Source organism: Canis aureus, chromosome 4 (assembly GCF_053574225.1).
Source record: "Canis aureus isolate CA01 chromosome 4, VMU_Caureus_v.1.0, whole genome shotgun sequence".
NCBI lineage: Eukaryota > Metazoa > Chordata > Mammalia > Carnivora > Canidae > Canis > Canis aureus.
In genome coordinates, this window is record NC_135614.1 from 38,467,451 (window position 1) to 38,491,935 (window position 24,485).

The 24,485-nt window shown below is 47.3% G+C and overlaps 1 long non-coding RNA gene across 2 annotated transcripts; it reads right to left on the minus strand.

Annotated features, from left to right (window-relative positions):
- Positions 1-359: 359 nt before the first annotated feature.
- On the minus strand, positions 360-17,325 carry LOC144312564 (uncharacterized). Of its 2 annotated transcripts, none has more exons than XR_013378066.1 (2): positions 17,222-17,325; positions 360-1,721 (listed from the first exon to the last, which is right to left on the minus strand). It is a non-coding gene; the product is annotated as an uncharacterized LOC144312564 (long non-coding RNA). The 2 variants fall into 2 exon arrangements; XR_013378065.1 differs by lacking the exon at positions 17,222-17,325 and adding an exon at positions 2,113-3,532.
- Positions 17,326-24,485: the final 7,160 nt, after the last annotated feature.

Here is a 24,485-nt window from a genome sequence, read left to right on the forward strand (position 1 = left end):
TTTGTTTTATTGCGCTTTGGTGATATTACGTTTTTTATAAATTGAAGGTTTGTGGCAATTCTGTGTTGAACGAGTCTATCAGTGCCATTTTTCCAAAAGCATTTGCTTACTTTGTGTCTCTGTGCCACATTTTGGTAATTCTTGCAATATTTCAAACTTTGTCATTATTGTATTTGTTATGGTGATCTGTGATCAGTGATTATGACTCACTGGAAGCTCAGATGATGGTTTGCATTTTTTAGCAATAAAGTATTTTTAAATTAAGGTTTGTACATTTTTTAGACATAATGGCATTGCACACTTAATAGACTACAGTATAGCGTAAACATAAATTTTATAGACACTGGGAAACAAAAAAATTTCATATGACTCATTTTATTTCTATATTCTCTTTATTGCAGTATCTGGAACCAAACCCCCCATACCTCCAAGACATGCCTATACATGTTGAACTGGCCAGTAAACAGAACATGGTAGCAGGAGGCCTCAGGTGCCCTACCTCATCTCAGAGGTGGTGAGAACTTCCCTTTACCCACCAGACAGAGAGGACCCACATGAGCCCCCTTCTGCCACCTGAGGAGACAGAATGCCACAGCCCACTTGTGGCCACATAGTAGCCATCTGTGTTCCCACAGCCCAGCACCCATTCAGACATTTTGGTGCTAATGGAACTCAGCGTTGCTCTGGAATCCCTACTCGCCTTCCAGCCCCAATGGAGTGAGACTCCACCCCAGATAGACTTGTTCAACCCACAGATAGACTTGCTCAACACTCCAGGGCCACAGCTACCATGTGACTCAGGGCTGGCCAATGAGAGTGCCTGTATTCCCTCCGCCACCCTGATTGATCAGGGAAGAGCATGTGCCCCAATAAGGACAATGACACCCCAGGAGATTTGCTCTTTTGTTGAGAGAAGAGTGGATTTCTTTTGCCTGGGTTTGAACCTGATGGTAGCCATTTGCCACACATGGAACATCAGGATGAAGCAGAAATGGGCAGATCCAAGAGGGAGGCTGGATCTCAGCCTGAAGCTCGTTACCCCTCGCATTTATAGATATCAATTCATTTCCTTCCCCATCACCACCCAGAACAAGCTGCCTATACACACTCTGGTCTACCAGCAACACCATTTCTTCTCAAGTTGGCAAATTTCCTTCCAGCACCCCAAGATCACCTTAAACTGCCCTTCCCCTGATGGGCCAGCTCTCTGTCCCCTGCCTGAGTTGAGCAGGATCACACTGAATGGGTCCTTCAAGGACAGGACCAGTATCTCCTTTAACTCTTTATCCAGTGCCCAGCATCCAGTAGGTGCTCACTAAATGTTGGCTGGATAAATAAATGAATGACTGCAGAGGAGCAAGCTACTCGTTCATCAAGTTTATGGATGACATGAAATTGGGAGCAGTTTCTAGCCAGAGGTTAGAATCATAAAGCAGATTGGCTTGCGCAAATGAGAGTATGGCAAGGCTGAATCAGAATTGGATGACGTTCATTAAGTAACTAGTCTGAAGAAGTCATCGCCAGCAGTCTGTGAGAGCTGGGGATGTAATGGTTTCTGTGCATGTTCCACGACGAGCTGTGGCAGGCTGGACAGAGCAAAAGAAGCTGGACATTGAGGGTCCGTCTCGCCATCAAGGTCATTTCATGGGCTTGTGACAATCAAGACCCTGGCAAGTCCTTCTGCCTCCGGGAAGGCACTCTTAGCTCTGTATTTTGAAGACCTAGAAGATTCAGGGAAGCAAGGGGAAAAAAGCATTAAAAACAGGGAAAGGGAAGACAGATTGGATTTCTGAAGTCAGATTAAAGAGACTAGGGTTGCTACATCTGGAAGAAAAAGAGAGAGAAACCATTTCTCCAAAGGGCTTTCATGAGGGGCATCAGCCCCCAGTCCCACCCCCCACTGCCCAGCAGAGAAGGTGCCCAAGAAGGAGAATGATGGGCAGGGAGGCAGTGGCAGCCTGCCCAGCCCCCACTGCAGCCTCCAGAGCTGCCGCCACCCCTGCTGTTTACGCTTTTATCGTTTGCAATGAAAGACGATGATGTGTGTGTGCTCTGTATTGATTGTGCCTGTTAGATTTTTATGTCATTGTGGAAAGCGGCAATTATGCTCACCCGCTCTGGAGGGAGCAAATGGCCCCGGGGGAGGACGACACTGGGCCAGGAAAACTCTGAAAGCAGCTGGGAGGGCTCCATGAGGCATGAGGCAGGCAGAACCGGGGAGGGGGCTAGTTAAACCTGAGAAGGGAAGGAATACCACCAAGTGGATGCACCATCTACCCTACAGCCATTCATTAAACACTATGGTGTGCTAGATAATCAAGTCATAGTCCCACAATCCTGTGAGAGCCCTCCAGTGGCTTCCCTTTTGCATTCAGGATAAATCCACTCTGCTTATCAAGACATATGTCATCTGACCCCCACCTACCTCTTTGGTCCCACCTCCATCTTCTCCGCCTCGCTGCCTGGTAGCCATCTGGCCTTCTTCCTGGTCTGTCGGCTCACCAAGGTTGGCCCTGTCTCAAGGCCGTTGCCCTTGCTATTCTCTCCGGCTGGAATGATGTTCCCCACACTTTATCCTGTCCTTATCTTCACATTCAGATCTCAGCTTAAGTATCACTGCCTCACAGAGTCCCATCATGAGGACCCCAGTCTCTCTTTGTCACATCATCTTCTTTTCTACATAGCACTTTTCATTCTCAGATGTATTCTTGTCTGTTTATGGGTTCATTATCTGTCTCTCCCACCAAAAAGTAAATGCAAAAAGAATAGTGATCTTATTTACCTCTTGTTCACTGCTTTGCCACTAGCATCTAGAGGAGTTCCTGGCACACAACATGAGTGTAATGAATATTGATAAATATTATTAGCTAGTTAACAGTAGAGGAAACTGAGGTTTATGGAGTGCATTAATTAGGACAGTATTTAACTGGAAGTAACAAAATATCCAACTAGTACCCAGAGGTGATTGCTGACACTGGTCCAATATTTCAATGATGACCTCATAGGCTGAGGAATTTTTCATCTTTCTGCTCACTTTTTCTTAGGCCATTATTCTCAGCTTGCTCCTCACAGTCACAAAGTGGTTGCTGCTGCTCCTGAAATAATTTGGCATTCAAGGCAGAAAGGAATAGAGAAGGCAAAATTCTGGTCTAGTTGAGTATGTCTTCCTCTTTACTAAGCCTTTTCCATTTCCAGAACACCCCTCAACAGCATTCTACTTCCAGCTCATTGGTTGAATCTATGTCACTTGCAAGAGATATTGGGGAACAGAGCTTTCTGAGCTCTGAGATAGAGGAAGGCAGAGGGACAATGGGGGGGACTTGAGTATTGAATGAGCCAACTTCAGGGGCTACAGAGAAGTGAGCAGACTTGCTCACAACTGTGACTATACATGGCAGAGCTGAGATCTGACCCCTCATCTGTCTGATGCCAAGGTCCATGTCCTATTTGTCACACCCTGACAATTCCCTCTTGGCATCTGGATGAGAGGGCACAGGCACTAAGCAGACACCCAAAGTGCCATCAGGCAGGTCATCACTACCCCCACCCCCTTCATACAGTCCTGCCTACGCTGGCCTGTGTTCATCCCAGCATCTCCCCTCCCTCCCACAGCACATAGTGCTCCAGCCACAACGATCCACTCAGGGCTCCCAAACATGCCCTGTCTTCCCTCCTCTGTCCCTTTGTACACATTGTTCAGAGCCCCTGCCAACTTTCACCACTCTGCTCATCCTTCAAAGACCAGCTCGAGTATTGTCTCCTGTAACTCTTCCCCTTTCTTGCTTAGTCACATGCTAGGGACCTGTCCTTGTAGCAGAGGGGAGACAGGCAGTAAACAAAATAAATAAGACCATTTTATAGACAGATGGATGTGGTGAGAAAACAAAACAGGGTAACATGTTAGGGAACAACTGGGAAGCTGTGAGAGATGGAATAATGCTCCCCAAAGATTTCACGTCCTAGGCTCAGAATATGTTAGGTTACATGGCAAAGGGAAGTTAAAGTTGCAGGTGAAATTAAGATTGTGTATAATAAAAATTTGGCTGGCTTCTGTCCCTGTTTCCTGGGAGGTGACCTCTAACTCCTGGGAATTTCTGGAGTGATAGGATTGTCTTTGTTATTCATGGTGGCCCCTCAGACCACACCTGAACGTTTACAATAATAGGGCCATTCAGATGAGGGCTGGTCATGCCAGAAAGACCAACCATGTGATTAGAGAGTTGGAACTTTGAGCCACCTGATACTAGCCCACCCTCCTTGGAAGAGGGAAGCTGGACATTGAGTTCAACCACATGGTCAATGATTCAACCTATTCAATCAGTCATGCCTACACAATGAAACCCTGATAAAAACTCTGACACCAAGCTCCAGTGAGCTTCCTGGTTGATAATTCTCGGTATCGTCACAAGTTGATGAGCTGGGTTAGTAACATGTCCTGATGACATAGAGCTAAGACTCTGAAGCTTCGTCTTTGCCCCCCACCCTCCACCTTGTCACCTGGGTTTCTCCCTTCTGCTGGTTCTGATTTGTAGTCTTTTATCATCATAAGTATAGTGCTTTCCTGAGTTTTCTGAGTCCTTCTAGCAAATTATAGAACCTAAGGCAGAAGTGGGAACCTCTGAATTGGTAGCCAGCTGATCAGAAGTGAAAATGGCCTGGGGACCCCTGAACTTGTGCCTGGTATCTGAAATGGGGGTAGTCCTATGGAGGATTGTGGCCTTGACTTGGGAAGTTTGGCCTCATTCCAGGTACTCAGCGTCATTGCAAATTGCTAATCGGCTGACCCTGAGTTAGGAGATTATCCTGGATTATCCAGTGAGTTCAATAATATGGGTCCTTCGAAGTGGAAGACAGAGACAGAAGAGAGAGAACCAGAAAGATAGCGATATGAAAGCAGTTCAGCCCAATGTTGCTAGCTTTGAGGACGGAGGAGGGAGGAAGGCAGACGCTAGCTTCTAGAATTAGGCAAAGGCAAGGAAACATTCTCCCTTAGAGCCTCCAGAAGGAATGCAGCCCTACCAACGCCTTGGTTTTAGCCCAGTGAGGCTCAATTTGGACTTCTGACCCCCAGAACTGCAGGATAACAAAAGTGTGTTTTAAACCCCTAGTTGGGGGCACCCAGGTAGCTCAGTGGTTGAATGTCTGTCTTCAGCTCAGGGCGTGATCCTGGGTCCAGGGATGGAGACCTGCATTGGGCTCCCTATGAGGAGCCTGCTTCTCCTTCTATGTCTCTGCTTCTCTTTGTGTCTCTCATGAATAAATAAATAAAATCTTAAAAAAAAACCAACAACCCTAATTTGTGGTCATTTATTCCAACAACAGTGGGAAACTAACACATAAGTATTTTTTTGTGGGGTGGGGGTGGGGGTCAGGAAGGCCTCTCTGAGAAGGTGACAGTTTAAGGCACATTCTTCTGTCACATTGTTACTGGCTTTGATTGTAAGACCCTCAGAAATGTAAACCTTACCTGATTCAATTTGTTGTTGTTTTTTTAATTTAAATTCAATTTGCCAACATATAGTATAACAACCTGATTCAATTTGTACACCCATTACTTACTGGAGGCCCAGCAGAGACAACCTCCTTGGGAGCTTCTTTTCTCAGCATTTTCATTTTGTTTTGTTTATTTAAAAAAAACTGTATGTGTGTGTAGTCTATGAATTTTAACATGTGTATAGATTCATGCAACTGCCATAACCAGGACACAGAAGAGGTGTGGCACCCCCATGAGACTCCTGCATACTATCCTTTCTAGTCACACATTCCCACACCCCTAAGCCCTGGCAACCACTGACGTGTTCTCCATTGCTACAGCTCTGTGATTTTGAGAATGTCTCCTGTTGCATAAACGGAAAAACACATTACATAACCTTTTGAGACTGGCTTCTTTCCTTCAGCATGGTGCCTTTGACATTCATTCAAACTGTTGCATAAATCAAGAGTTTGTTCCTTTTTATTACAGAGTTATATTCCATTGAATGGATGAACTACAGTTTATCCACTCACCCACTGGAACACATTTGGATTGTTTCCCGTTCTTGGCAGTGATCAGAGCTGTTGTGAATGTTTGCGTAATGTGAGCATAAGTTTTCATTTCCTTACCTTTTTGTGGTAAATACCCAGGAATGTAATTATTAGATATGGTAAGTACATATTTAACTTTATAAGAAACTGCCAAACTTTTCCAGAGCACCATTTTGCATTTCCACTGGGAATGTGTGAGAGTTCTAGTTGCTCGGCATCCTAGTCAGCACTTGGTTTTGTCTGTAGTTTTTATTTTTTTCCATTCTGCTAAATGTGCAGTTGTAACTTTTTGGCCTAATGGCTAATGATGTTGAACATCTTCTTCTGTGTGCGTATTAGCCATCCTTATCCTCCCTTGGGTCAAGTGTCTATTCAATCTTTTGCTCAGCTTTTAAATAGGTTGTTTATTTTCTTACTATTGGGTTTTGAGAGTTTTTCATTTAATTTGGATACAAATCTTTTGCTGGACACATGGCTTGCAAATATTCTTTCCAAGTTTAGAGCTTGTCTTTTCATTCTCTTGATGGTGTCTTTCTCAGAACAGAAGTCTTGATTTTTGATGAAGCTCAATTTATTCTCTTATGGATTGATTGTATTTTTAATGTCTTAACCATGCCTGCTCCCAGGTCACAAAGATGTTCCCCTATGTTTCCTTACAAAAGTTTTATCTATAATCTATTTTAAATTGATTTTTGTATAAACTATAAGGTTTAAACTAAAACTTTTTTTATTTGTGACTGTATTCTATCTCTCTTTTTGAAACTATATCTCTGAACAGTATTTTTTAGTAGTTGTTCTAGGAATGATGATAGACATATCTTTCCAGTCTACTTAGAATTAGAATTCTACCATTCCATGCAGAATATAGAAACCTGACCACTTCATAGGTCCCTTTATCCTCCTCCTTTTATATTATATTTGTCTTCTATATCACGTTTACCCATTGAAAATCGCATCGATGAGGTTGATTGATTGATTGATTTTCAATCATCAGAAGTATTTTAAAGGGCTCAATGGGAGAATCACAGGAGAAAAATAGCCTATTTATGCAAATATCTGCTGCTTTTCCTTTGTTCCTGTTATTTCAAGCTTCTTTCTGCTTGAGAAAGAACTTCTTTTGTCTGAAGAACTTTCTTTACAGATCTTTTAGTGAAAGTTTCCTGGCAACAATTTCTCTTAGCTTTCCTTTATCTAAGAATGTCTTTTTTTAACCTTCATTCCTAAAGGATATTTCTTCTAAAGAATTCTGAGTTGATAGTTCTTTCTCAGCATTTAAAAAACGTTGTTCTACTTTCTTCTAGCCTTTATGGTTTCTGATAAGAAATGTACAGTCATTTGAATCATTGCTCCCATATAGGTCATATCTTATTTTCTCTGGTTGCTTTCAAGGTGTGTGTCTTTGGTTTTGTTTTGTTTGTTTTGTCTTTAGCTTTCAGAATTTTGATTACCATGTGTCTAGGTGCAGATTTCTTTGTGTTTTTCCTGTTTGGGATTCACCAAGCTTATTAAATTGGTATGTTTTTGTTTTTCACCAAATTTGGAAATTTTCCACCATGATTTCTTCAAGTATTTTTTTTTCTAGACCTCACTCTTCCTCTTCTTTATTTTAATTTAAATTCAATTAACCAACATATGGGTACATCATCAGTTTCAGATGTAGAGTTCAGTAATTTATCAGTTGTATATAACACACAGTGCTCATGATATCATGTGTCTTCCTTAATGCACATCACCCAGTTCACCTTTCTTCCCACGCACCTCCCCTCCAGCAACCCTTAGTTTGTTTCCTATATTTAAGAGTCTCTCATGGTTTGTCTCCCTCTCTGATTTCTTCCCATTCAGTTTTCCCTCCTTTCCCCTATGATCCTCTGTGCTATTTCTTATATGACACATATGTCCATAGACATATGGAGGTATGTTTACTTCATCTTACCTAGACCTGGAACCTCCTAGAAATTTTTGAAGTACATGGTGCATGCATTCACAGACAGTGCTAAAGCTGCCATATACTAAGCATCTCTTATGTCAAGCACAGGAACAGATTTTGTGTTCACAGAGTTATGCTTAGGCAGCTCAGAATTTGAACTCAGCTATCCCTCTTTCTAGCTGTGTGATGCTGGGCAAGAATCCAAACATATATGATCTCAGTTTTCTTGCCATAGAAATGTGGCAAAGATCAGACACAGTAATATGTATAAAGCCCTTTACCTCAGAAACCAGAACATAGTAAGTGCCCAGGAAATGATAGCTACTCTTTATGTTATTATTACCACTTATTTTGTTGCAGGCAGAGTCCAGGGTTTACAAGCTACAGAGAGGAACTCTGCCTGTGTTATGCACAAAGGGAAGGTATATTTGGAGCTCCCAGAATCCAGGAGCTGAGGAACAACGGGGACTGCAGGCTGGGTTGAGCTTCACAGTTGAGTTTGCTCCTGGTGCCACAGTGTGTCAGACAAGCTGCTCTTGGGACTCCCACTGTGGGAGGCAGGTGTCATCACTGCCTTCCCATGAAAACCACACCCATGGGGAACTTTCCACAAGGAGATGAGGACTAATGATCAAGGGGGATGTGGATTCTGGGAAACCCTCCCCTTCAAAAAGACCCCTTTCCTCTTGCTAGTTAAAAGACCACAGGCAATGAACCTCCCTGCACCTCAATTTTCTCACCTGTGAAATAAGGTTCATAACCCTACAAACTGAAGACTTCAACCAATCATGTCAGAAAAGGACTACAACTCAGGATTATACCCTGAGCTAGTGCTCAGTTCTAAGTATTATTATTATTATTATTATTATTATTATTATTATTATATGTGGCTGCTCTTTTAATCCTCACAACAACCTCTGGGTATTACTGATCTCACCTTCCCAGTGGAGAAACTCACAAGGGTGCTGAGATTTGGCCAAAAACACTGACTTTATTTTTTTTTTTAAGATTTTATTTATTTATTCATGAGAGATACAGAGACACAGGCAGAGGGAGAGCAGGCTCCATGCAGGGAGCCCAATATGGGACTCGATCCCAGGTCTCCAGGATCACACCTCAGGCTGCAGGCGGCGCTAAGCCACTGCGCCACCGGGGCCACCCGAGAACACTGACTTTAAAGCTGCTCTTTTTTTTCCTTTCCTTTTTTTTTTTTTTTTTTTAAGTAGGCTCCATGCCCAGCATGGAGCCCATTGTGGTGCTTGAACTCACAACCCTGAGATCAAGACCTGAACTGAGATCAAGAGTTGGATGCTTAACCCACTGAGCCACCAGGAGCCCCAAAGCTGCTTTGATTCCCAACAAACCTTACCTGTCCTCAAGTTGGGGGTGGTCAAAGTGTTGCCACCGACAATGGGGCAGGTCCCAGTGTGTGCAGCTGATGGTAGCCCAACAGGGGCAGCATTCAGGGAAGGGGATCTTGTAACCAGGGGGGTTGTGGGAACCTCTTGCATTTGAGGTCCTGCATGTGTTGGAAGCAAAGCACTGTCTACAAACCGAGTTCACCTGCGTGTACAAAGCATGTTTACCCTCAGTGTTCCTGTGTTTTTCTCCCTGCTTTTCTCATGAAAGACATCAGTTATTTGGATGAAGCTGTCGGGATGAGAAATTGTGGGCTCAGAGACAGGGCAGTGTCCCCACCGGGTTTGTAGGTCATGGGGTTTGGCAGAAGCCTTGAGCTGACCAGGTTCAGGTTGGGGTGGGGTGGAGGTCAGGGCTGGATGGCCAGCAGGACAGGAAAGCTGGGGCAGGGGAAGCAGAGGGATCTAGTTGGATCCATCACCGGGCAGGAGGTGACAATGCTACAGATGCCACCTTATTTTCTTTCTATTTGTTTCCTTTATTTCCCCTCCACTTAAGAAAAAGCTGTAATGAGACAGCGTATGGAATGGCAAGATCGATTGTGTCGTTCTGGCCTTTGAGGGAAGAAGGGGGAAAAAATCAAATTATCGGACAGGGTCCTTTTAAGGAACTGCTGCTTTAATTTATTTTCTTATATTTTGTCAATAGCCGTTGTTTTTTCTTTTTCTTAAGCAAGTGCTGTACTTTATAAATGGATTTTGCTTGGGCAAAACAAACTCAGCCATTTCATATTTTTCCTTCCTTCTAAAACTTACTTAAAATGTGGTGAGTGGCTAAGATTTACACACAGGGTCAGAACATCCCTCAGGAGGGGAACAGGTGGCTTTAGAGAAGCACCCAGTCTCAGGTAGGGGGAGTGGGCAGTCAGGGCTGGACATGGCAGCAGATCTGTGGCATGGATGATCATCCCCCAGTCACCCAGTCGGGACCCCAGGCCTGTTGAGGCTCCATGTCCCCCACCGGAGGAGACATTTTAAGAAAACAGATTGCCCCACCTACTCTTGAAGAGTCTGACTCAATGAGTCTAGAACAGATTCCCAGCCTCTGTGGGGTTTTTAAATCTCAGGTGATCGGATAATAAATCCTAGCTCCTTGGCTTGGCCTTCAGGCCACACCTGTGTGACCTCCCTGCCTCACCCCATTTCCCCCCAAGTGCCCTGGACTCCCTGGTGCCCCCGGTTTCTGTCCCTCTGCCTCTTTGGCCTGCAAGTCAGCCTCACCTTCTCAAATGGCAGAATCTGTTCAGCCTCATAACCCTGGGCAAGTGCCACCACTCACTCACTGGGTTATGCAGCTGCTCATTGAAAATGTATTTATTCAGCACCTTTATATGCCAGGCACTGGGCTTGGCATTACAATGAGTAATGTACAAAGATACAGAAAAAGGAAGAGAGAATCCTTGCCCTCTGGAAACCCACAGAACAGATGAGGGGAAAGGAGGGAGCTCTTTATGTCCCCTGCTGTGCCACACTCCAAGCAAGGGTCTCAGATCCAGACATCCCTAGGGGTCCAGCAGGCCCCCACATGAATGAAGAAGCAAGCCAGGCCTGGCTGATGCCAGGGGCAGACCCCGTCCAAATGGGGCTGCAGCCCAAGTGTGCCTTATGTTGACAACTGGTTTTTCAGGAGAAGCTAGAAATCCAAGTATTTATATAAAATTTCCTGGTTTTCTAAATGCAATTCTGGTTTCCTTTAGGTCCAGCCTCCCTGGGAGCCACACAAACCTGTCTGCCTGCCTGGTGCTGGGGCTCTCTGGGGTTGGGTATTAAACCTCCCAGGGACGCCTGGGTGGCTCAGCGGTTAACCGTCTGCCTTCAACTCAGGGTGTGATCCCGGAGTCCCGGGATCAAGTCCCACACTGAGTCCCTCTGCCTGTGTCTCTGCCTCTCTCTCTGTGTCTCTCATGAATAAATAAAGTCTTTTAAAAAATAAAATAAAATAAACCTTCCAGAGCCCATCTCCTGCAGGAGGAAGGAAGGGGCAATGTCTGGGTGGGTGATGCTTGACCAGAGAGCCTGAGCTGCAACGGGGCTTGGATGCCTCCCCAGGGTACCGCCATCTGGGTCCCCAGGTCCTGGAGCCAGCCCCCTCCACCACACAGGGAAGCCCGGCCAAGCCAAACAGTCCCCTTTCTCCACTGCAGCGTCTTCCAGGAAGGCCGCTTCAGCCTGGTCGCTCTGCAGACTTAAATAATAAATTGCAGGTAAGAGAGGGAAATTAAGCAATGCAGGGTAGGGAGGTGAGGGCTGGGGGCTGGAGGCTGTGAAGGAAATCTGATGAGGAGTCAGCGAAGTGAAGAGAAGCAGGCGGGTGGGCGGGTGGGAGGGTGGCGAGGGGTGGGTCTCTCCACCACCCCATCCCCTGAGCTTAGGCCTGGAGCAGAGCCGCATTGCAGCCTCCATCTGTTGACACCAGGAATCTAGCTTGGTCCTGCCATCGCTCAAAACAAGATGAAGCCCCCTGTCAGGCCCTCACCTGCTCAGCACACCCCTTCAGTACAAGCCTTGCTCACACACACTTGGCACCCAGGACCCGTCAGTTTTATCCCCAGCCTGGTCCATTCTGATGAGTGGGAGAGAGGTGCCTCAGCAACTGTCTTCACACACCGTTTACTCTCCCTTCCTCCCTGCATCCCTCCTACGCTGAGAACCCCAGAGTGCCCAGTGTCTAAGACTAACATGGCACAAGCAACAGGTCAGAATGTTCTGGTCAAGCACTCTAGAAGACTCCCCACCAGGCTGGAAGAGCCCTGGAGTGAGGAGATGGGAAGGGGTCTCTGCCACTGCTGGCTGGGAGGAGTGGGGAGAGCCAGCCTGGCCCTGTGTGCCTCCCTTTTGAAGCAAGGGCTGGGGAGCAGTGAGGCCCCCTGCCTGGCTTCCACCTCCATTTACACATAAGAAATTTCTTTAGGAGGGATCAGGACAGACAGGTTTGGGGTAGCGCAGAAGATCCCCCTGTGCCCCAGGAAGGCAGAATGCTTGTCTTGGAGTGAGTTGGGCACCAGAATGGCCCTGGAATGTGACTGGGGGACCCCAGTGGCCAGAAGGGAACATATGGCAGAGGATAGACCCTAGACCAGGGAGAACTGGCGGAGAGCTCTGGGAATAAGGACGCAGCGAGGACACTGGCATAGATGCATGGTGGGCTTGGCCCTTAGTCAAGGCCTTGACCCTTCATGGGCACCTCCCCTACCTTACTGAGAAGGTGGGGACTCGAAACTGACAAAGGAGACCCAGGATTAACCCAGAACACCCAAACTGACTACATTTACACCAAGTTTACCAAAATAGGGGCTAAGGTAGAAATTAAGTTCAGTATTAGAGAACCATTTTTGCCCACCTGAGTTTGTAACCCTAGAGACTCTGCCCCTGCTTGGCACAGAGGTCTCAGGAGGCATCTGGTGTGCAGGCAGGGGCCCTCGTGAGTGTTTGTTCTGTTCCAGCCTCTGTCCCAGGACCGGGGATACAGCAGAGAGCAGCTGAGGTCCCAACCCTGGACGCTGATATTGGAGGTAGAGGAGACCGTCAGGATGAAGGAGAGTAACTAACTGCATGAGCTCATACCAGATGGTGGGAACTGTGGTTTTGAACAATCAGCACAAGATCCCGTGATCAGGACTGCCCTGGAGGGAGCCCAGGAGGGGCCTCTCTGAAGAGGAGACACTGGGTTGAGTCTCCAATGAGAAGGAGGTAAAGGGGAAGGTCAGAGGAGAAAGATCATTTCAGGCGGAGGAGGTGGCAGGTGCAACAGGCCGGAGATAGGCCCGGGCTTACAGAAGAGTAAAGGGGAGCCCCACGGACTGCAGCCCCATGTGAGCAGAAGCAGTGAGCCCCACAAGGCCCTTCATTCTGTGTGAGAGAAAGTCAGGGGCTGGAGCAGATGAAGCAAGAAAGACTGGTTTGATTTACTTCTTTTAAAGAATAGATCTAAAAAAATAATAATAAAAAAATAAAGAATAGATCTTGATGACAGGGGACAATCTGCAGTGAAGCACAGGGACCTCAGCCCCCTTGGATGGTGCTGGGTGCAGTGTCCACAGCAGGCTCGTGGCCTCACTGGCCAGCCTGCAGCCCCTAGCCCACTCCATGGGCTCTGCCTCCACAAAGATGCTCTTCCTCCACACCACACAGCAAACAGTACAGGAACTTAATTTTCGGAGAACCAAATGTTTCCAACAATATGTCCTGGCTTCTTTTTTCTCTTCTTACTTTCCCTCCAAATAACACTGCCTGTGTCCCTTTACCATTTCTGTGTCCTTCAATACCTCCCTGATTTGCCTCTCCTTGTTTTCTCTCCATTTTCTCCTGTTGCCGCCTCACCACGATAAACATTTGTGCTTTCAGGGCACCTGGTTGGCTTAGTCAATGGAGCATGCGATTCTTGATCTCAAGGTTGTGAGTTCAAGCCACACATTGGTTGTAGAGATTATTTTTTAAAAATTCATTCAAAAATAATAAAGAATAAAAAATTCTTTCATTCAGTCTCTCTCCAGGGACCAAATGAACACTTCTTCTGCATATGCTGTGTGCTAAGCACACACTCGTGTAACCTGTGACAATTATCACAGGACTTTTGTTTATGATTAGCAGAAACCCAAACCACATTGGCCTGCAATGGAATGGCTTACATAAGTAGCAAGTCCACGGGTAGCTCTGGCTTCAGGTACAGCTGGCTGGCCCCAGGGGAACAAACCATGTTTCTAAGATTCTGTTAACGAACTGAATGTTTCTGTCTCCCTGTAAATTCATATATTGAAGCCCCAACCCCTAATGTGACTCTATTTGAAGATAGGGTAGTAATGGTAGTAATCAAGGTTAAATGAGATCATAAAGATGGGGTCCTGATCCCATAGGATTGCTGTCCCTTATAAAATGAGACCTGAGAGTACTGGCACTTATGCTGTCTCTCTCTTTTTCTCTCCTTGCCTTGGAAGAATACACTGAGAAGGTGGCCCTCTATAACCCAAGAGGAGAGGCCTCAGGATGAAATCTACCTTGACTTTGGACTTCCCAGCCTCCAGAACTGTGAGATATAGATGTCTTTTGTTGAAACCATTGAACATTGAAATCCATGGTGCTTTGTTACGGCGGCCTGAACTGGCTGGGACAGACTCCATTCCTTTCATCTCTCTGCTCTGCTGCCCTCAGAGCTGGAGTCATTCTCAGAAAAACCCACCTCTTCATGGAGGCCTCCCAGCAACTCGGAGCAACATACTCACTGCTCACCACACCGGGGAGAGCCAGCTTCTCTTTGTCAATAGTTTCAACAAATATATAGAATACAGTTTGAGCAGTTAGTCCTGGATCACATCCCCACACCTGAAGCCAAGGACAGGGGTTGAACTACTGGGAAATGAAGTTTTCCAGATGAGGGCTGCACAGGTGGCAAGAGGAGCCTCAGGCAGGAACAACAGAGTCCCCCTTCCCACTGTTTAGGGTAAGGACTTGAAGGCTCAGGGAACTTAGGGTCTTGTCTGGGATCCCCACAGCTCATTCTTGCCCAAAGCCTGATGATTCCTCACCCTGTACCCACACAAGGACGTGTCCCTCTGTCTCACAGCCTCCTCCTAGCTTCTCCTAAGACCACTAGGTCACCCAGTTTTCCTGCCTGCCTCCTTTCTCCCTCCTCACTGCTGGTTCCTGTCAGTGTCATTCACCACAAAGGGGTTCCCTGGGCACAGGGTGATGTGTGGTTCTGCTCACACTCACTCAACCCTCTTTATTCCCCTAGAATCTGTGTGCAGCCAGATGGATGGGTCCCAAGGAGAACGAGGGGGGAGGATGCAACTAGATGCATGCCAGCATCCATCTGCATGGTCCAGGGAGAGGAGAAGAGCCTTCCATGCTGTCTCCATGACCCTTGTGGGAGTCCCCACTCACTATCCCCAGTGAAGCTGCGGATTTGTATGACTGTTCAGGCCACTAATCCAAGTGTGCCAAAAACACAACAACGTGTTCCCACTTTCTGTATTCTTTATTTCAACCCCATTTTCTGCCCCGCAGCAAAATGTAAGACTTGGTCAGCTCAGTAATTGGGGTTTAAACTCTGTTGATTCAGATTTCCCTCTCCCCCATTGTGTCCCTAGATATCAGTGAATTTGGGTGCTGTCACAACATATGGGGGGGTGGCAGATGGGTCATAGGTCAATGTCTTCCCTGCTGGCAGCCCGCCAAGACATGTTTTGGCTGTCATCTCCCTTAAGTGTTGGCAGCAATGAAGTGTCTATGTTCCCCATCTGGTTCCTGCTTATATGTTTGGGTGGTGGCCCCCTTTGTCACAACTGGGAGGCCCAGTCACTCCCCTAGTGCTCTGAGGCTGGGAAGCTTCCTAGGCTGCCTCAGGCCCTTGCTGCAAGCTGCCTCTCATCTCCTGTCTGTTGTCATCACATCCTGTCAGGGCATAGGATACTGGAGGACCTCACCCAACCAGGTAACAAAGCTCATTTGCTCCCTGCAGCCAAATCCTCAGCTGCCTTGGGGGCTAGTTCTCCCCAGCCCTGCCAATGATACGATAAAGAGGGCATCGCAAGCATCACCAGCCCACACTGGGGAAGACTTCACAGTGTCACCCACCCCAGGCTGGGTGAGATGAAACCACAACTCTAGGGGAGATGAGGACATCTCTGGTGACACCTTGTGCTGAGAGCTACACATGAGAGTGGGGGCTGGCTGCAGAGGAGCAAATGAGCTCCCTCCATCAGGTCCCTCCATGGGTCCCTCCATCAGGGGCAGGTCCATCAAGGCATTAAGATGCCCAGTGGGGCAGCCCAGTGGCTCAGCGGTTTAGTGCCGCCTTCGGCCCAGGGCCAGATCCTGGAGACCCGGGATCAAGTCCCACGTCAGGCTCCCTGTGTGGAGCCTGCTTCTCCCTCTGCCTGTGCCTCTCTCCCTCTCTCTCTGTGGCTCTCTCACTAATAAATAAATAAAACCTTAAAAAAAAAAAAAAAAGATGCCCAGTGAAGAACTGCTGGCAGAGACTGGAAAAACTACTCTGCCCACCATGCAGAGGCCAAGTGGACCTGGGAATTGAAAACACCAGCTTGCAGTTGGTGGGCAAAGCTCAGGAGCTGAAATCAGGACTGGGGTAGCCTGTCAGGCTAGGCTGGACCTGCACATCTTTGGTTCTCTGTGTTGCTACTTTGTGAGATCCCAGCAGTAACAAAGCCGTACTCAAGGAACCTAAGAAGATGGTTATTCATCTGGGACATAAAAAGGAATGGGTTGCAGAAACTAGAGGGAGAGACTCCCCAGGGCGAGGGTGAGACTGATTCAAGAAGCAGGGGCCCTGGTTTAATTAGTAGAAGCAAGAGTCCCTTGCAGGGGCCATCAACTCAGATGAAGAGTTGCACTCAGGACAAGTGGCTCATTTGCCTGGTCATGTCAGGGAGTGCTACTTGGCCTCAGCATTTTCCTGGCCTCTTGAAAGTATTGATGGCATCAGCCAAGTATCTTTCAGTTACAAGTGACCACTTGGAAGGGACCACAGCCCCACTGTGACCATCAATCAAAAGATGAAATATGCTGACTTATAACTAAAAGTCAAGAGTTGGCTGAGCTGGCCACTGGAAGTCTCTGTAAAGGTTAATTTTATGTGTCAACTTAACTGGGCCACAGTGCCCAGACATGTGAGCAAACATTATTCTGGGTGTTTCTGCAAGAGTATGAGAGTATTTCTGAATGAAATTAACCTTTGAATCGGTAGACTGTATAAAGTAGACTACCCTCCCCAATATGGGTGGGCCGTGTCCAATCAGTTGAGGGTCTAAATAGACAAAGTGACTGATCTCCCCCAAGTAAAAGAGAAATCTTCCTGCCTGACTGCTTTTGAATTGTAACATTGGCCTCTTCTTACCTGCAGACTTGAGCTGAAAAATTGCCTCCTCCTGGATCTTGAGCCTGCTGGCTTTTGGACCAGAATTACATCATTGGCTCCTCTGGGGCTCCAGCTTGCTCACTTCCCTGCAGATTTGGGGACTTGTCATCTTCCATAATCACATGAGCCAATTCCTTATAATAAATCTCTTTTAATATATGCATCCCCTTGGTTCTATTTCTCTGGAGAACCTTGATTAATACAGCCTCCCCGGGGTTTTTTAAGGGAAGGAAGCTCCAAGCTGAAATCAGGAAGTGGCCTGAGGCTGCCTCACGTGGCCAAGATCTGACTGAGATGAAACCAACCCAGCAAAGAACTGAGCTAGGAATGGGAGAGCTAGATAAGCTCTCGAGGGTCTTGGAGCCCATGGGTGCACCAAGCTCATGCCACCAACTTCTGAAGTTGCCTCAAAAAGCAACTCCTCTTACTAGCATGGTTAAGATTTTAAAAAGTCAGACAATAACAAGTGTTGGTGAGAAATATGGAGAAATCAGAACCCTCATACATTGCTGGCGGGAATGTAAAGTGGTGCACCTGCTGTAGAAAACAATTTGCAAGTTTCTCATACACAGTTACCCTATGACCAGCAATTCCGCTTTTAGGTATGTACTCAAGAGAAATGGTGTCCTCACTGAAAGGCATACACAAATGTTAACAGCATTCATTTTTCATAATAGTAAAAAAAAATGTGGAAACAACCCAACTGTCCATCAACTGCTGAATAGATATACAAAATGTGTTCTATCCATACAATGGAATATTATTCAGCCATAAAAGAAGTGAAGCTCTGACCTATGCTACAACACAGATGAACCTTGAAAATGCTATGCAAGGTGAATTAAGCCACACACAAAAAGCCATGTAGTGTATGATTGCCCGCATATGAAATGTCCAGAATGAGGAGATCTATAGACAGATAGTAGAATGGTGGTTGCCTAGGTTTGATGGGACATGGGGATGATAGCTAATAGGTTTCTTTGAAGGTGATGAAAATGTTCTGGATTGATTAGGATGGTGGTTGCACATATCTGTGAATATACTAAAAACCAATGAATGGTACAGTTCAAATGAGTGTAGTGTGTGGTATGTGAATTATATCTCAATAAAATTGTTTGAGTTTTTTTTATAAAACAACTCTTCCGGGCAGCCCCGGTGGCGCAACGGTTTAACACCGCCTGCAGCCTGGGGTGTGATCCTGGATACCCGGGATCGAGTCCCATGTCAGGTTTCCTGCAAGGAGCCTGCTTCTTCCTCTGCCTGTGTCTCTGCCTCTCTCTTTCTCTCCGAATAAATAAATAAATAAATCTTAAAAAAAAAAAAAAAAAAAAAAACTCTTCCTTATAATCTTTGCAATTTGATTCCCCAGAAAGCTCTGGGAACTGAGATCTTCTCCCAGGGTAGAGAGCCTAAACCCTACCAGGCTGCTGTCCCCAGCCCCCTAAACACCCCTCCCACATCCCTGAGGCCCACGCCCCAGATGCTGTCACAGGGATGGGACCTGAGTAGGAATCCTCAGCCCCTACCCGTGGGCCTATGTTAAATCTCCTTTGTTGGGATGCCTGGAGTGGTGCAGTGGTTGAGCGTCTGCCTTCGGCTCAGGGCATGATCCTGGAGTCCCGAGATCGAGTCCCACGTCAGGCTTCCCGCATGGAGCCTGCTTCTCCCTCTGCCTATGTCTCTGCCTCTCTCTCTGTCTCTCATGAATAAATAAATAAAATATTTTTTAAAATTTAAATCTCTTATGCTCAGCTGGGTTCTCAGGTCTGTGTGCTGGCATCAGGGAGCCAGAGTAGACCTCTCCATGTCAGTGCTCTCCATCCACTGCTCTGTTTTGATACCATCCACAGACTCAGACTTTGCATTAGACCCTCTCCTTGGCCCTGCTGGCCAGCCACCCTGCCAGCACCCTCCAGCCTTTGCCTATGGCCTCATCATCCTGTTAAGCATTGAGCCTGTTGGTCCTTTGCTTCCCTCACTTTGTTGGAGAGGAGCCACAAACCCTGGAGTGCAGACCCTGGAGCTCTGGGGTCAGGTCTCCTCCCTTCCACTCTGATCCCCTGTCCATCAGGTCTTTGTTGCTCCCTTCTCTACCATCTACTTCCTCCTGCCCAAGGCCTGGGTAGGAACCAGAGCCCAAAGCTCTGTGTGCTTTCACTCCCTGCCACCTGGGGAGTGACTGCCTCAGTGGGGCTGCTGGGGACGGGTGGCTGGCACCCCACAGCACAGCAGAGATACTTTGGGCTGAATCAGGCAGCCTCCTCTCCACCTGTAGATGCACGCCCCTCCCCACCAGGATGTTCAATGCTCACCTGCCTTCCAGAAGCTGGCCCAGCTGCCTGGGACAGGGGCAGGGATCCTAGCAGCATGGTTTGTAATCTTAAGAAGCTGGAAGCCACCTGGCTATTTGTCAAGGGGGCACTGGGTGGCTAAAACACAGGCTAGTTGTAGAAGGGAGAACCACATGCAATTCCAGGATTGGGAGCCACGCAGATCTGTGTACACAGAGCTAGAACACATATTGAGTGCAAAAACAAAAGCTGATGATACAGTATGATACCATTTTAAAAAGGGGGGAAATACCCACAAAAAAGTACTACCTCTTTTAAGGTACCTTTTTGTATTTGTAAAATCAAGAGAGGAAAAAAACCATAGTCCTTCCCCAGAGGAGAAGTAGGGAGAGGCAGTGGGGTTGGTGCTAGTGGTCACAGGGGGCTTTGTCTGGAATGTTCTCATTTTTTCAAAAAGAGAACGGATCCTTGTATGGCATGTGTAATTTATCATAACTGGAGAAGGACAAAGAATTCCAACAGCTGGGCCACATGCCCCTTGTGCCAGCCCTGCTCCTGGCTCCCCGCCCGCCCCTCCCCCACTCTCCCCATCTTGTCCCCCCACTCCTCAGGCCTTCCTCCAGTCCCACCCCTCTCTCTGGACCAGAAGCTGGAGGCCATTAGATCTTCCATTTAAAACTCCTCATCCGCGCCCCGCACTGGGGAGTTTCTTATTCCCTTTCAGATATAACTGTCTGTCACCAATAATAGTCTTTTTCGATTTCATTTCCTTCAGTTCCTGCCAGCCACTCTGAGAGCCTCCTTCCCATCCCTGTTGCCCCCCCAGCCCCAAGTCAGGGGGAAAAAAGTACATTTTTGCCTTTACTATGATGTATGCGATCCCATAAAATAGTGAAACAGATATGAAAGGTTGAGAGAAGGTAGATAAATGGCTCCTATTATTCTACCAATCAAATGAAATACCTCTCCACGTCCTCATTTGAATGATAATAAAACTCGGAGAGGCTGCTGGTCTGCTGTTGTCATCACTGGCAGCCGCCGGAGCCGAGGAGCCACAGGCCAAGGTAACCTTGGGGTGTCCTCCGCAGCCTGCTGGGCCGCAGCCCTGTCTCCTCACCTCTCCCTCAACCCGGGGCTCTCCCTACTCCCCGCCCCATCTTCCTTTTTCTGCCCCACTGGCAGCTCACCCAACGGACAGCTGTGCACCTGTCTGCTCAGCCCCCAGCTCTCTCAGAGCTCCACAAGGCAAAGCCAGGGCCCCAGAATAAGAAACCAGGGTACCCCCAAGGAATGCCCTCCCTCTCAGTCTTCTCAGTCCAGACCTCCCCTGAAAGCTCCTGACGGCCTGTCTAGTCTGACCACCCATCCCAGGCATTCTCAAGCCACTCACCACACACCTCAGTGATGGGGCAGTAACCTGTGTCTGTTCGGTCTCTAGTCGAGGGCATATCTGTCTCTACTACTTGGCCCTGAATTCCAGAAGGCAGGGACCACACGGGACTGGCTTGGCCGTGGCCTCACAGCCTAAGCATGTGTGTGGAGTACTCATTCACTCCACCAGCATTTACCAAACGCGCGCATGGAGCCCCTCCCAGGTTCAGATGCCTCACCAGCGAAGCAACTGGTGAGAAACCGTTCCTGAGGAGGCCCACTCCATAGGTGTGGGGTGCAGGTGAGGCCACCTCCCCTTCTGTGCCCTGCAGTACCAAAGCCTTTACGTGCCCACAATTCAGTTTCCAGTGAATTTACGGGGCCTCCCAAGAATCTTGGCCTGACAACCAGGGTACACCTGTGGCTTTTGCCTTCTGTGCATTTCCCCCAATTTGCCAGGAGCAGCAGCAGAGGATCACCCCTTCCCTGCCACCAGCAGTCTTGTCTGGCTATCAATCATGAGACTGTGTACCTGGTGTGTACTAACGCGGGCTGGTGAGGTCAGGCAGACACCTTTCTGTGAATGGGACTCTTCAGCAGAATGTATCATCCTGACTGCTAGACCCTAAAGAGACTGTAAATTCTCAGTTGCTGGCCCAAGGACTGCCAGGGTCTGGACAATGCCCCAAACTGACTTGCAGAGCATCAGGACTTGCTCTGGCATCTCGCCCAACTGTGACATCTCACTGTCTGCGGCCCCCCTCTGCCCACTCCCCCCCCACTCCATTAGAGCAGAGGCCTGGCTCAGTAGTCTCCTCTTTCAGTCTCCCCAGCACTAGTGACAGTGCCTGCCCACAGGGTGGGGGGTGGGGGTGGGCATTGATGACAATGACTGAAACAGCAGTAAAGGTACCCATTTTATTTATATCTTATTTTTATTTATTATTATTTTTTTTTACTTTTTAAAGATTTTAAAATCTGTTTTTATTTAAGTTCGATTTACCAACATATAGTATAACACCCAGTGCTCATCCCATCAAGTGCCCTCCTGAGTGCCCATCACCTAGTCACCCCCCCCCCCTTCCACAACCCTTTGTTTGTTTCCCGGAGTTAGAAGTCTCTCATGGTTTGTCTTCCTCTCTAATTTTTCCTACTCAGTTCTCCTCCTTTCCCTTATAATCCCTTTCACTATTTTAAAAAGATTTTAAATTTATTTATCTGAGAGTGTGAGCAAAAGAGAAAGCACAAGCAGGGGGAGCAGCAGAGGGAGAGGGAGAAGCAGACACCCTGCTGAACAGAGAGCCTGCTGTGGGCTTAATCTTGAGACCCCAGGATCACGACCTGAGCCAGAGGCAGACACTCAACTGAACCACCCAGGTGCCCCAAGGGTACCCATTTTAGAGATGGGGAAGAGGAGCCCTAGAGGGCCAGAGACAAGTCAGGACCCAAATACAAGCCTTTTCTCCCCTTGCCTGGGACTCCTTTCTCTGTACCAGTAGCTCGCATTTACTAGACTCTCCCTCTTCTGGGTTTCCTCAAGCCAAGGAACATCCAGAAGAAGAGCCTTCCAAGAGATAGGCTTGAGCTGAAGCCTGAGGTCCATGAAGAGGGAGACTAGCAAGTATGATACTCAGGGTTAACTGACTGCAAGCAACAGGAAGTTCCTGGAACGCACTGGAAGGTTGTCTAGCAGCTTACCAAATTAACAGCAGGCAGAAAAAGGAGGCCTAGGAGGGGTCAGGAGCAAGGGCTGCTCAGAGCCTGCTCTAGCTCCTTCTCAGTCCTTATGTCAGGCCTCCAAATCCTAGGACAGAGGTATGCACGTGACCGACCCTCTTCTGGTTGGCTGCACATAAGGAGTCAACAGATGGAAATTAGTACTATCACCTCCTGCAAGGGAAGTGGACTTGGAGCAGCTGAAGCTACACAAGCTGACAAGTGAGGCCAAGCAGACTGTCCCTTGAGGTTCCAGCCTGGTTCCAGGGCTGCTTTGGGCCTGGCCCCATTGCTCAGGCTTTCAGCAGGGTTAAGAGCATGGGCTCAGAAAGCCAAGGGCTCAGAAAGCCAAGAGGGGACTGAAACGGAACATTTTACAGCTGGGGAACTGAAGACTGTGAAAAGGCAGTAACAGACAAAGTCTTTCCCACAGTGGCATGGAGCTGACCCTGACTAGGGACCTTCAGGCCTCCACCAGGGAAAAGGCAGCGTGGCTGGGGCAGGAGCTGCCAACCATGTGACACTTAGCAGGCCACTGTGGCTCTGAGTCCCCACTTCCTCGTGTATAAGATGAGGCTGCTCCTCAGGACCATTAAACAAACAGGAAATGGATTTACTTATATGAAAATACTTGGGATGGAAGTGAAAACCTATATCCACACAAAGACTTGTACAGGAAAGTTCATAGCAGCCTTATTCACAATTGCCAGATGCTGGACACCATCCAAATGTTCCATCAGTTGGCAAATGAAGAAAGAAACTGTGTATCCACAAGATGAAATACTACTCAGCTCTCAAAGGAACAAACCACTGACACACCCAAAAATATGGATGACTCTCAAAAGCATGACACCAAGTGGCAGAGCCAAACTCAAAAGGCTGCAGCTGTAGGACTCCATACACAACTGATTCTCATTATTTCCAGTAGTTCTGTTCTGTAAAGTGGCTGCAGACACTGAATTTGTGAAAACGAACCACCGCTCTTGGGTGGTTCTGACCGGGCAGTCCGGGTCAGGTTCCTGCAAGCCTCTATCAACCAATCAATGCGTAAGTGTGTTGGGTATGTGTTTCTGTAAACAGAAAAACACTTTCTTTAATATATATTGTTGATTCAGTCACACTGAACTCACGGCCACCAACACTAAAGCTCAGGTATGAATGAAGCTCATCGAACACGTATTTTCTCTACCAGGTACGTCACAGCCTTCTCGGCGCCTCGGACCACTGTGCGGAACTTGAGCACTACACTCGCTCTCTGCTCGGGGCCATTTTAAACAGCAAAACCACCAAGAAAGAGCACAAAAATGGGAAAAACTTGGTACTAAATAAACATCTCAAAGGACACTTGTTTACAGTATGAGAGCTGAAAGAAGAAAACAGAGCCTCACCTCAGTGGGGAACATGTGTATCAAGCGAATTAAACTTTTCACCACTCTGCACATGTCCATGAATCACCATGAAAGCACCACAAAGTATTGATTTGGGGGTTACAAATAAATTTTAGCGAGTAAACAAGTTAACAAATATGGAATCTGTGAATACTGAGGATCGTATATAAAACTCTAAAGAAAAAAAATCTAACCCGGGGTGACAGAAAGCAGATCAGTGGTTGTCTAGTGTGGGGAGGCGCAGAGACTGACAAGGAAGGACCACAAGGCATCTCCTGGGTGATGGAAATGTTCTCTATCTTGATTGTGGTGGGGGTTACACAGGGGAATAAATCCATAAAACTCATTGAAATATACATTTAAAATGGGTACATTTTATTGTTTGTAAATTATACCTCAATAAGTTGACTTTACCTTGGCATGACATCTGATCATTCTGCCATTTCTTTTGGGATCTGGCAGGGAATGCATGGGAAGTGG